Source organism: Eleutherodactylus coqui, chromosome 5 (assembly GCF_035609145.1).
Source record: "Eleutherodactylus coqui strain aEleCoq1 chromosome 5, aEleCoq1.hap1, whole genome shotgun sequence".
Classification (NCBI taxonomy): domain Eukaryota; kingdom Metazoa; phylum Chordata; class Amphibia; order Anura; family Eleutherodactylidae; genus Eleutherodactylus; species Eleutherodactylus coqui.
In genome coordinates, this window is record NC_089841.1 from 185,149,555 (window position 1) to 185,163,482 (window position 13,928).

Genomic DNA, 13,928 nt, shown 5'->3' on the forward strand with positions numbered 1-13,928 from the left:
CAACGGGCGCCTGGCCGGCCAATCAGTGCACTCCTCTCATCGACTAGTGTGCCGCAGAGAGATGAGAGCTGGAGTGTGATTGGTTGCTATAGGCAACAGCTTCAGATGTCTTCACTCCAGCAACTAGCTGCAAATGTTTGTGGCCGGCTACGTCCTATATATCCCATAATAGTGCCCTTCAGAGGGACCCCTCACCGTAGTGTAATAATGCCCCTAGTAGGCCCGTTTACGGCGTCTCATGGTCCATGTTTAATAATTATTAGTAAGAATGCCCCATTTAATAACAATATCATCGCATGGCTGTTTATTAATAATGCCCCATGTAATAAGAACGTCCCCTCGTGGCCAGATTATTAATAATGCCCTTCTATTTCTATTTAGTAACAATGCCCCACTTGGCCCCGTATAGTAACCATGTCCCCTTCATGGCCCTATTTAGTAATAATGCCCTCATTTTCCGTTTAGTAATAATGCCCCACTTGGCCCCATTAAGCAACAATGCACCTATTTAATAGCAATGTCTCCTCATGGCCCTATTTAGTAATAATGCCTCATTTAATAAGAATAAGAATGTCCCTCATGGCCCGTTTAATAATAATGCCCTTATGCCCTATTTATTAATAATGCACCTATTTTTCATTTAGTAATAATCTCCCACTTGGCCCCATTTAGTTACCATGCCCCCATTTAGTAATAATACCCTATTTAATAAGAATGTCCCCTCATTTTCCATGTAGTAACAAAGCCCCATTTAATAACAGTGTCCCCTCATGGCCCGTTTATTAACAATGGCCCGTTTATTAACAGTGTCCACTCATGGCTCGTTTATTAACAATGGCCCGTTTAATAACAGTGTCCCCTCATGGCCCGTTTATTAATAATGGCCCGTTTAATAACAGTGTCCCCTCATGGCCCGTTTATTAACAATGGCCCTTATGCTCTGTTTATTAACAATGGTCCGTTTAATAACAGTGTCCCCTCATGGCCCGTTTATTAACAATGGCCCGTTTAATAACAGTGTCCACTCATGGCCCGTTTATTAACAATGGCCCGTTTAATAACAGTGTCCACTCATGGCCCGTTTATTAACAATGGCCCGTTTATTAACAGTGTCCACTCATGGCCCGTTTATTAATAATGCCCCTTATGCTCTGTTTATTAACAATGGCCCGTTTAATAACAGTGTCCCCTCATGGCCCGTTTATTAACAATGGCCCTTATGCTCTGTTTATTAACAATGGTCCGTTTAATAACAGTGTCCCCTCATGGCCCGTTTATTAACAATGGCCCTTATGCTCTGTTTATTAACAATGGTCCGTTTAATAACAGTGTCCACTCATGGCCCGTTTATTAACAATGGCCCGTTTAATAACAGTGTCCACTCATGGCCCGTTTATTAACAATGGCCCGTTTATTAACAGTGTCTACTCATGGCCCGTTTATTAACAATGGCCCGTTTAATAACAGTGTCCACTCATGGCTCGTTTATTAACAATGGCCCGTTTAATAACAGTGTCCACTCATGGCCCGTTTATTAATAATGCCCCTTATGCTCTGTTTATTAACAATGGCCCGTTTAATAACAGTGTCCACTCATGGCCCGTTTATTAACAATGGCCCGTTTAATAACAGTGTCCACTCATGGCCCGTTTATTAACAATGGCCCGTTTAATAACAGTGTCCACTCATGGCCCGTTTAATAACAGTGTCCACTAATGGCCCGTTTATTAATAATGCCCCTTATGCTCTGTTTATTAACAATGGCCTGTTTAATAACAGTGTCCACTCATGGCCCATTTATTAATAATGCCCCACTTGGCAACAATGCCCCATTTAATAACAATGTCCCCTCATGGCCCTATTTAGTAATAATCCCCTTATGTCCCATTTAGCAACAATGTCCTGCTTGGCCCCATTTAATAAAAATACCCCCCTTTAATAATAATGACACCTCATGCCCTGTTTAAATAAAGAAAATGCCCTTTTGGATCCGAGAAAATATAAAACCGCCCTCCTCCCCTCCCCTCCATCGCTCCTCCCTTCCTGGCCTCTGCAGTCCACGCTGCTGGTCTCTAGCATGCTTAGGGATACATAGATCTGGGCCCACTAACGCTGAGCCCAGGGACTGGCCGTAGTGATCACATGACAACATGCTTGTCATGTGATCTGTCTCCCCAGAAGCACACTGGGGACCAGAGTGACGGACTGCAGCGGCCGGCAGCAAGAGGAACAATGTAGGGGAGTATAGCGGTTTTTAAATCGTATTGCAGTAGCACATTATTATTGAGGCCATTTGGACAGCCATAGGCCCCCCTGAACCCCCAGGCCTAGATCGAGCGCCCCGAATTATAATCTGTCATTGGGTGAAGGAAAAGGGGCATGCCTTCTGATACTCGGGACAGGATCCCAAATCCCGGACTGTCCCACAGAATCCAGGATGGTTGGGAGGCATTGATAAGGATACTTTTAACAGGACGGCTATTCGGCACTTAAGTTCAGTGAATGGAGATAAAGCGCAATGGAGGTCACTTCTACCAAGGCAGCCATTCATAGATGAACAACTGCCTGTTTACACGGGTCAACAGTCGCTTGGTTTTTAGGCAAGATTAAAACCAAGTGACTTCAATAAGTTAGAGACTCTGTTGGGTCCCGTGCTTACACAAGATGATGGTCACCTGCAATCACTCTTTTGAGCTCAGGTGACTATCGGCCCATGTAAAAGTACCTTCTCTCCCAAAGGCTTAAGACATGGGAAGAGCCTATGGCCACTACTTGAAATGCTTCACGCCTTTTACAAATACTGTCATCTAAATAGGGCCTAACTGTAAGTTAGAACCAGGGGTGGAACTTACAGAGAAAAAGTATTATAGGAAGATTTAGACCTCTTCTATATTTTGTACCCACTCCTAGTTTTGGCTTACGTCTACTTCTGTCTGAATGAGGCCTTCAATAGCCAGACAGATACTGACTAATCTGAAAGTGATGTCACTTTGTTACCACTGTCGATGATGTAACTAGCCCTTCAACTAGGACTTGTGAGTTCAACATGCTTGCTTATTATAGTCCAATCACTAAGAATCTGAGTTGCAGTTGGACAGTACGTGACATGGCACGAAACGCAGCTGTGGCAGGATAATACGATTAGGTCGATCGTAGCTGACAATATTTTGGGTCCTTTTTAAAAAAAAAAAAAGGACAATACATGGTAATCTTAGCCTCTGCAGTCATTTGTTGCTCAATACTTTTCTGTGTCCATCACCACACCTTATGAAAATGTTGCTTAGCCTTTAAGAAATTTGTTGCCACCGGAACAAAAAGAGAAGACTTGTGACTTGTCACTATGAACAAATACACAGCTGAAAAAATTAAAGGAAGACTTAAATCACACATCTGCCACCAAACTGATCAGACCATTGCTAAAGTCTTAAAAAAGGGGGGGGGGGGGGGGAAACCCTGTACATGTACTTTAAGCAACTTTTATTCCTCTGAAGAGTTGTCGACCTGTGTCCGTAAGTTTTGTTAGTGAAATGAATGACTCCGTGTTCTATCCTTTCGGTAGCCATTTTGTAAGCAAGTAGCCATCATCGTTTGTGTCTCTTTTCACTGTATTCATTTGTCCTCTTTCTCCAGGATTTATGGATATTAAATGGTTATTTAATAAGCCTTGAGTGAATCACTAAGGCTTTTGCTCCAGAAGATAGTTACTGTGGCATTTAGACTGTCCGGCGGGTCAAACTGACATGTTCCTAGCTGTTCACATAAATTCCCAAACATTCTATGTAAACAATTTATTGTTTTTAATTATTGTACTTTTGTATTCTGAGAAGTTAAACATGTGTGACTTTTCTGCGCTTGCATGCTTTTTGCCTTTAATTTTAGATGTTAAATTCTTTATCTTGTATATTTATATTTTGTTTGTTATTTGACCAATGGTAACAAATGAATTATCATAGATTTGAATTATTGTAATTAAACATGTGACCCTCTAAAAAGTGTCTCGTCATTAAATAAACAGATCACTTTGGATTACAACCCATGCTGTGTGCTTTAATGTTAGTTTCCTGAGCTCAGCTTACTTCTAAAATTGAATTTGGACCCCAATAGCATATCGTATAGAAAATATTGGTTTGCACTAACAGTTTATGTTGGTCATTTATGTTTAAACAAAAAATTGAAAAATATAAGGCATCCTTTTTTTATTTCAAATTATTTTCAACTTGGCGCTCACTTTTTTGTTGGAAAATTGAGGTACCACAGCTATGGTTTTACCATTCTCATGTAACTTACCCACCTTTCAAATTTGCCTTAACTTTCTTATGCCTTTGTCTTTCAAGCATAACACAAAAATAAATGCATGTACGATTTTAATGCATAGTATCTAAAATCTTTTTTTTTTTTTTAAACCTTTAGTACAAACGGCAGCCTTCCGCCTGTTGAAGCAGTGAAAGAGGAGGAAGCCACTTCTTCTGAAGCAGCCTCAACATGTGCATCAGAGCCCCATAAAGATGCCACTGACCCTTCGCAAGTTTCTGCCACCCCAAGCACACAGATGGCTGCTGTCCACCCTGTGGGCTGCAAAAGAGCTTGCTCTTCCATGTTTTTTTTTGGTTTCAGAAAATGCTACCAATATCATCCAAAAATGGAGCCAGCTAAAGTTTTCCGGCTCATAGCATTGCTGCAATAATATAAATGTTCATGTAAATTTAGCCATTAAAAAAAATGGGTTACTACATCACAGAAGTTCTGTACGTTGCGCAAACATACAGAGCACGTGCAAATTTCACACCCTTCCTGGCTGATGCAACTGGGGCCTCCATTTGGCCTCAGTGGTGACCTGACCTCAGACTTGTCACCTACATGCAAGTGTGCATGGTGTCCATTATAGCTCGTCAGCTTTTGTGTTGCTGTGGAGAGTTGATAAGATGGTTATGAGTATGTTATTCCACCTTCATTTTAAACTCATCACTTCATCAATAATTTGTAAAATACATTAAAAAAAAAGAGACCTTGTTTTCTAAAACGATATTTTTCTTTAAAAAAAAAAAGTGTATGGAAGAAATGGTTTATATTTTGCCCAAAGTATTCTATTGTGTAATAATAATAATCTTTATTTGTATAGCGCCAACTTATTCCGCAGCGCTTAATTAACCAAAGACACTTTTTACATTTCTTTCTATTTTGATTTTTGAGAGAAAAAAAAAAAGATTTTGGCAAAAATATGTAAGCTTGCAACCCGCATCAAGGGTCCTCATTGATTTTATAGTCCCTACCTTAAAAAAAAAAAAAAAAAAAAAAAAGAGGCCCTAACTAAAAAAAAAACTAAAATGGAAAGCCATTTTAAAAAAATGGACACGGTTTAGAGAGCTGATCTCTGTGGGGACAGAAAGTAGTCTACGAAGATGTCCCTGACTTGTTCAGATGATACATGCCTACCACGTGGGGTCTAATCTAGTGCAATAACTTGTGAGGTTGTTACAAGTGCTTAATCCACCACATTCCAGCCTGCATTGTTGGCCTGGCAAAAATTGTGCAGAACCCTGGCGGCTTGAATTACTGCACACATTCTCGGGTTCTGTCTGAAGAGTGCCAAGAAAGACTCACCACTTGTTGATAAGAATCCGGAAGGCACATTGGACAACATGCCAAACCCACATGAGACAGTAATTAAAAACCCTCCACCTTGTGTCCAACCCTCTGCACACAAAAGGGTGCGGAACATGGGTAGTCAGGCCAAAGGCCTCATCAGCCACAAATTCGAACGGAGCTGGTGGAGCTGAAGAACCAGGAAGAATCTGCAGCTCTGTCTGGAAAGAAGCCACAGACCCTTTCTGGAAGCCCTGAAAACGGGAGCATCTGCAGTGCTTCCGTAGGATCCAATATCAACAATTATAAACCGATAGTTGCTATCAGCGAGAGCCAACAGAACTACCAAGAAATGTTTATAATTCTAATATTGGGATTCTCAGAGCGGCGCCTTCTTCACATGGATGTACTTGCCATCCAGGGTTCTGATGTAGTCCAGATACTGCGCTCTTCACAAACCTACAATGTCAATCCAGGCTTGTGAAGAGGATGGAGGCATCTCTAATGGCTTTAGCTGCTCTCAAATCACATTGCAGGTTTTCATGATGATCCCACAGATGGTGGAGTGGCCCAACAGGAACTGAAAATGGAAAGATGCAAATGAGATCCCGGCAGCAAAGAATCTGTAAATAAAAAAAAAAAAAAGAAAACCACTACCTAGGGAGCACATGCCAAGGAAAATAGGACTCTACATTTTACAGTTTACATGAAAAAATGTGCATGAAAACCAGCATGTACTTACCTCAGGGTGCCCAGCAGATGCCCTTCAGAAGAGATACACAGTCACATGTTCATGGCGGTGTAGCTCAATCCGGGATGTACCACACCCAACAGCATATCAACTGACTACACTGACAAACATCAGAAGGCAGAGAACTTCTTCGGATTCTATCTGAAGTTGCTGTAAAGACTAGCGAATTGGCCCTTACAGGCAAGCTGGGACACTAAAGGATGAACCCAAAACCTCCACTTTTTTCTTCTGGGCTCCTCCTCCAGCATCACGTGGCTCTCCACAGGTGACAAAGCAGATAAGGCAAAAGCACGTCATCTTCAAAAGATGACATTGTCTAAAGACCACAGCTACCTCAGAACTCATGCCAAAACATAAGAAAGCACCTGTGCAGTCATGTGACTACTAAGAAGGGTGTTTTCTGTAGGTTGGGCAACTTCTGACATGATTTTGGCCTCCTTGCAGGTTTTTTTTTTTTGCATGCGTAAAATACGCAGAACGTGTGCAAGCAATATGCATGCAAAAAATGCATATATCCACTAAAGATGTAGATCAATACGCTGTATTTTACGCAGCGTATTCCAGTACACTTGAGTGAGGCCTAAGACTCCACACCCCAGTCTAGTCAGTGCCAAATGTATTACAGTTTAGCGAATCCACATTCCAGTATGTGGCAGGATGAATGTGGTTCACTTCACTATACAGGATTCAGTGAAGCAATGCCCTGTAATGGTCATGTGTATGCCGCCAAAGAAATGCATTATAGTTCATACTTGGGATTTGAATCAGATGTCAAATCATTATTCATCACTGTAGAGCTTCTAGTTGCAGTGTACTTCATCCTACACATTTCAGCACTTTGAAGTCCAGTTGTAAGTTTGTGTGACTTACCTCTTTGTGGGTAAGTTGTTGCTTCTCCTAGACCTTTTTCACTTCAAAATAACATCGAAAATTAATCATGGCAGCCAAAGCAGGGAATAAAATGGTGACATCCTATTTTTTTGCTACCAAGTTATGGGCATTTACACAGGACGATCACTCAAAATTCGTTCAAACAAACAAATGAGTGCTAATCGTGCAGTGAAAATGCACAAAAATAGCTCACTTTTCATTCACAGGTTTTTAAGCAGACTTTTCACAATTTAATTATTAACGTAATAGTTGTCCCTTTTTCCCTCCTTACATCCCTCTCACATCCTGTTATAGAGGGGCTACAACCTGTCATTTTACAAACCAATCTACCATTCAACCCCACCCCATTTCTTTCTCCCAACCCCTTCAACGGCTGCAATTAAGACACCAGAAACTATATCCAAGCATTTGGAGTTGACAACCCTCCAGACTGCTTATTCCTTTGCATGGTCCCCATTCTAATTCTAGCAGATTTCTTATCCCATAATAAACTCCTAAGTATCGTATGGACTCTTAAAAAAAATATTGTGATGGAATCCAAACCGGAGAATTTTGTAGTATATAAAAGAGTTGGGGCATCAAAACCATTTTAAAAAAATTTCCCCGGCCAATTATCGACAATGGGAGATGATTCCAGACCTTGACCTTATACTCAAATGTCCGTATCAATGGAAGCAAATTGGCAGAAATATAGGTCTTGAGGCTTAGAAGATACCACAATTCCCAAATATTTGAATTCCTTCGCTATTTGTAATTGTGTATGTTCCAACGAATAGTCCACCTGCAGAGATCTAAAGGAAGAATTATAGATTTCCCCCAGTTAATAGTGAGACCCCAAATTTTACCAAATATATCAAAAATGGACATAATAGGACTCATGGATCTACTCCCATCCCCTGTATAAAAACATCATCTGCATATAGTGACATACGTTCCTCAATCCCTCCATACGGCAATGCAACTGTTGAGCAATTGCCTTATCAAAACAGGCAGTGACTTGATTGCCAATGCAAAGAGAAGCGGGGACACCCTTGCTTTGTTCCACTCTTTTAAACCATCTGTTCAGCAATACGACCACTTACCTTACTCTTGCCGCTGGCATTAACTAGAGCAGTGTTACCTATGCCACAAATCTCTCATTGAAAACCATCCTTTGAAAAACAGCCCACAAATAATTCCACCCGACACTGTCAAAGGCTTTGGCCGTATAGAGTGAAAAAACAGCCCTGCTCCCACAAACTCGATAATCCGCCTAAAGATTCAGATATAACCTCCATAAATTAATAGCAGATGATTTTCTTGGCATGAAGCTGGACTGATCCTCATGTATTAAATGAGTCATTACTAAAAGTAATCTATTTGCAAGTACCTTCCCCAAGATTTTAACAGCAGTGGCCAACAATGATATTCGACAATAGGAGTTAGGAAGAGACAAATTCTTTCCCAATTTAGGTATTAAAACTATCATAGCATCCCTCATTGATCATGGAAGTATACCTTCATGCAATGATTCATTAAACACAAGTGATTCCACTAGACACTGTCAAAGACTTTGGCGGCTGGGGCAGCGAGAAAAAAAACAGTCCTACTCCCACAAACTTGATGATCTGCCTAAAGATTCAGATGTAACATTCCTAAATTAATAGCAATTGATTTGTTTGGCATGAAGCCAGACTGATCCTCACGAGTGTCCAACCCAGGCGACTTTTCATTAGGAAGTGCTGCTACTGCAGCCATTAACTCATTCAGTGTCAAAAAGGAGCCTCTGACTTCGCTCGCCAATCAGACAAAGTTGGCAATTGTACCCAAGCCAAAATATTCATAAAGCTCTTTACAATCCACACTCAACTTAAAAGCTTTTAGGTTTTTAAAATAGAGGGAAAAAAAACGGTCTTGAAAATTTCATTCTCCTTTGTAACTAAAGAATTATCAGGCCTTCTCAATGTTGCAATATAAGATGATGATTCCTGTGCCTTAATTATGGAAGCCAAAAGCAAACTCTGCTTCTCCTTCCTTAGGCTGCATTCAGACGAATGTATATCGGCTCGGTTTTCACGCTGAGCCGATATACGTTGTCCTCGTGTGCGGGGGGGGGGGGGGGAATGGAAGAGTCAGGGCCAGGAACTGAGCTCCCACCCCCTCTCTGCCTCTTCTCCGCCCCTCTGCACTATTTGCAATGGGGAGAGGCGGGCCGGGGCAGGGCTAATTCTCGGAACTTAGCCCCGCCCCACCTCTTCCCATTGCAAATAGTGCAGAGGGGCGGAGAGGAGGCAGAGAGGGGGTGGGAGCTCAGTTCCTGCTCCTGGGCTCTTCCATCCTCCCCCCCCCCCCCTGCAGATGAGGACAACGTATATCGGCTCAGGGTGAAAACCGAACCGATATACGTTCGTGGGAATGCAGCCTTAAACATCATCTTCTTCACAAAAATACGCTTATTTTTTGCAACACCTCTCAGATGATCTGCAAGTTAAGACTTTGCCGCTTTCCAATTAATTTCCCCCCGATCAATGGGAGTATAATTGTGTACTTGCTCTGCATCTAAGGCTCATCGCTGAAGGGCCCCAATGACACCCCGAGATTTAGGCCTCATGTCCACGGGGAAAATCAGATCCGCTGCAGATTCTACATGTAGAATCTGCAGCGGGTCCCTCCTGCCCCGCGGACATGAGCGCCGAAAATAAGAATTTAAAAGTATTTACCATCCGGCGCGGGCGGAGAACATCAGCTGTTCCTCACGGCCGGATCTTCATTTTCGGCCGGCGGATGAATTCCTGACGCCGGCGGCACGTCGCCGGCACGTCGCCGACGTGCCGCGCGCATGCGCCGGGCACATCCGCCGAGCCGAAGCAAGGAAGATGCGGCCGTGAGGAACAGCTGACCTTCCCCGCCCGCGCCGGATGGTAAATACTTTAAATTCCTATTTTAGGTCTCCCGCGGATCCGGACGGCTTCCATAGGCTTCAATAGAAGCCCGCGGGAGCCGTCCCCGCGGGAGACCCGCACGAAAATGGAGCATGGTCCGGATTTTTCCATGCTCCATTTTTTTTTAAATCCCTTTTATTGACGATCCGCGGGTATTTATCTACCCGCGGGTGGTCAATGCATCCCTATGGGATGCGGATCCGCACGCGGGAGATCCGCTGCGGATCCTAAATCATATTTTGCCCGTGGACATGAGCCCTAAGACTTCTGCAGGTTAATCTATAAATAATGACCACGTATGAATGCCTTTATCACATAAAACACTAGAGACACCGAGGAAGAGCCAATATTATTCTGAGATCATTCCAATAGAGCCTTTTTCGCTCTAGCATTACCATCAAGCAGGTTCAACCAAAAGGGATTTAACCTCCAAAATCTATCCAAACCAAATCCCACACCATTCATAACACTGGCAAACATAATTTGCTTCACAAGAAAACTGCATACTGATTCTAGTGCAGTTTTTTGTCCTGAATTCAAGTATGTCATCAGAATTTTTCCATCAGGCAGTTTTTTTTTTTACGGTCTCTAATTTTTTCAATTTTTTTCAAACTTTAGTGTTCTTTAAAGCACGTCAAGGGATGAATTAATTTTATATTTTCTGTTTTAAACAATGTGTACTCAGCAAAATGTCTTCTGCCACGCAAGCTTATTCTTGTACAGACCTGTTTTAATACATTTAGACACTGATTGCTATGTTAGGCAGACAGTCAGTAGTGAACTTGTTGTAAGTCAGTCAACAGAAGTATTTGTTTCTTTTGAGGCATAGCGTTTGGTGCTGTATATTGTTCTTTATTTTATTTTTTTAATTAGTTTTAGAAAAGTTTCAATATGCCAAGAAAGTATGTTAATCATCCAGACAATTTCTGCTACGTGTGGTGAACTAACCTTCAGGTCTCAGAAGTGAAATGTCACACTGCTTGGAAAAAAGTGGTATGAACTTTTTGTGTAAAGTTGGTGATTTTGATAAACAATGGGCCCCAAATATATGCTGTGTACCATCTGTTAGGCTTCTCACTGGATGGTAAAATGGTGCACACCATAGGTCATTTGCAATTCCAATGATTTGGAGGGAACAGAAGGACCATTCAACGGATTGTTTTTGTTTAATTAACATTAAAGGAATCACTTCGAAAACAAAATATACAATTAAAGGAGATGTCTCGAGGAAGCAGTGATTTTTTTTTTTTGCCCAGTCCCCCTAATTAAACATACATTACTAATTACCCCTGTAAATTACTTTCCTAGCTGGTTTCTACTTACCGTTCCAGCGTTTCAGCAACTTATAAAAGTTTCCCCAAGATGGCCGCCGGCTCTTTCCCCGTCGCTCGCTGCAGCCCGACGTGCGCGCTCCCGAGACGCTGCCAGCTGTGTCTCCATGGCAACCGGACGCCAAGCAGCCGCCGACCGGACGCCAAGCAGCCGCCGACCGGACGCCAAGCAGCCGCCGACCGGACGCCCCGCAGCCGCCGACCAGTCACCCACCGCCAGGCAGAAGGTAACCGGCGCAGCCCCCCCCCCCCCATCACAGCCCCCCCGGCCTAGCGCTAGTTCCCCCATCACATCGGCAGCCCCCCCGGCGCAGCGACAGCCCCCCCCCCCCCGGCCCAGCACTAGTTCCCCCGGCGCAGCGGCAGCCCCCCCCGACCCATCACTTACCTGGGACGCTTCTCGGGGCTGCTGGGCTGGGCTTCTCCGCTGGGCAGCTCCAGTTTCTGCACCTTCCTCTAACAGAGGAAGGTACAGAATGGCCGCTCCAGCGCGCTCCCGAGCAGTGACAGCTCGTCTGCGCATGCGCAGAAGAGCTGTAGCGGGGAGCACACTGAAGCGGCTCGTGCTGAATGGAGAAGACCGGACTGCGCAAGCGCGTCTAAAAAAGCAAGCTGCCGGCGAATTTAGACGGAACCATGGAGACGAGGACGCTAGCAACGGAGCAGGTAAGTGGAATAACTTCTGTATGGCTCATATTTAATGCACGATGTATATTACAAAGTGCATTAATATGGCCATACGGAAGTGTATAACCCCACTTTGTTTCGCGAGACCACCCCTTTAACTATCCTTATTTGCCATCTGCAATGAGGCCTGTATTACATAGTGAAGAGTGTCCTGCACCAAAGTGTCCAGATTGTATGACCTTAAGTGATAGTTCCGACTCAGACCCAACTCATACTGAAGAAGAAACAGACAAGAGAAGCGATCCTACATTGGAATCAAGTTGTTCATCAGAACCTCAATTTTTAACTCCAGAAGATCTTAACGATCTTATTTGGGATTTAAACTTGTTTAAACAACAATCTGAACTTTTAAGTTCCAGGCTCAGAGATTGGAATCTACTCCACAAAGGTACAAGGATATGTATTTATCGTAGTCGCCGAAGTGAATTCGAGGACTACTTCTCTAAAGAGAATGGTGTGGTTTTTTTGTGATAATGTTCATTCAGTAATGGAGGCTCTTGGACATCAACACTAGCCAGATGAGTGGGAATTGTTCATAGACTCATCAAACGTTAGTCTGAAGGCTGTACTTCTGCATAATGGCAATGAATCGCCATCAATTCTTGTGGTGCATGCAACTGATATAAAAGAGACATATGGAAATATAAAACTACTGGTAGAGAAAATCCAGTATACAAAATATACTTGGAATATCTGTGGAGAGTTGAAGGTAATAGCTTTATCGCTGGGTTTGCAACTTGGATATACTAAATTCTCCTTCTTGTGTAAATGAGACAGCTGAAGGAAGAAATTTGTATAGGACCACAAATAAGATCACTTATATTGCATCCCGAAGGCAAAATATAGCCGAAAATAATAATTTACAACTTCTTAGGCAAGCCAAAATGAGGTACATACTTATCATTTAGTGTTAGGAGAGTACTAATTCTATAAAACTTTTATATAGTGTGTCACAAAAATACCCTGCCTGATGGGAATAATCTGAAACCACATTTTAACTCAGGATGAAAAATACTCTTAGATTGAGTTAATTTGGTTCTTGTGAAAGAAAACGTTTTATTTTGTAAACCAGTGAATCAACGACAAATAGAGCGGAGAAAGTGTTTAGACACAGTTTGTGGTAGATATTCCACTCTATGAACATGAGGAAGCATAGAAGGAGACCTTATCGGGAGATCTATTCTAGAAAGTGTATTATCTGAACTGGAATAACAAGAGTATTGTCGAAGCTTCTGCATCTCTTAACTTCCACAGATCACAAACGTAATTCCATTAATAAATGTGCAAAAGTAAATGGGAAAGGAGAAGCCACCATAGGGCCTTTATTAAAACTATCCAAACAGGCATCCAGACAATTACTAAAATCACCCACAATTAATGTAGGAACAGAAGGGGATATAGCCGCAAATTAGGACTGATCTGTACATCGCAGCCCGCTGACAAGGATATTTTGCGAAATAAGATGCAGGGACTCCCATCTTTGCGGGACCCTCAGAACACCCAAAACCGCATATCTGGGAAAGTATATACCAGAGCACACTCAAAAACATACGTAAAAGCATGGGAGAAAACTTTGCCATCACATTTTCATTATGGGTTCCCCCCCCCACGTGGCGTTATGAAAGAAATATGGATTTCAATGTCTCTGCGCTTCAATGTAAACCAGACCCCTATGGAGGCTAGAAGGAGCTAAATGGGAGTGACCGCGCTGAGGGCTTGGAAAAAAAAAAAAAAAGCCAATCATTCAAGAATATCTGTTGCGGT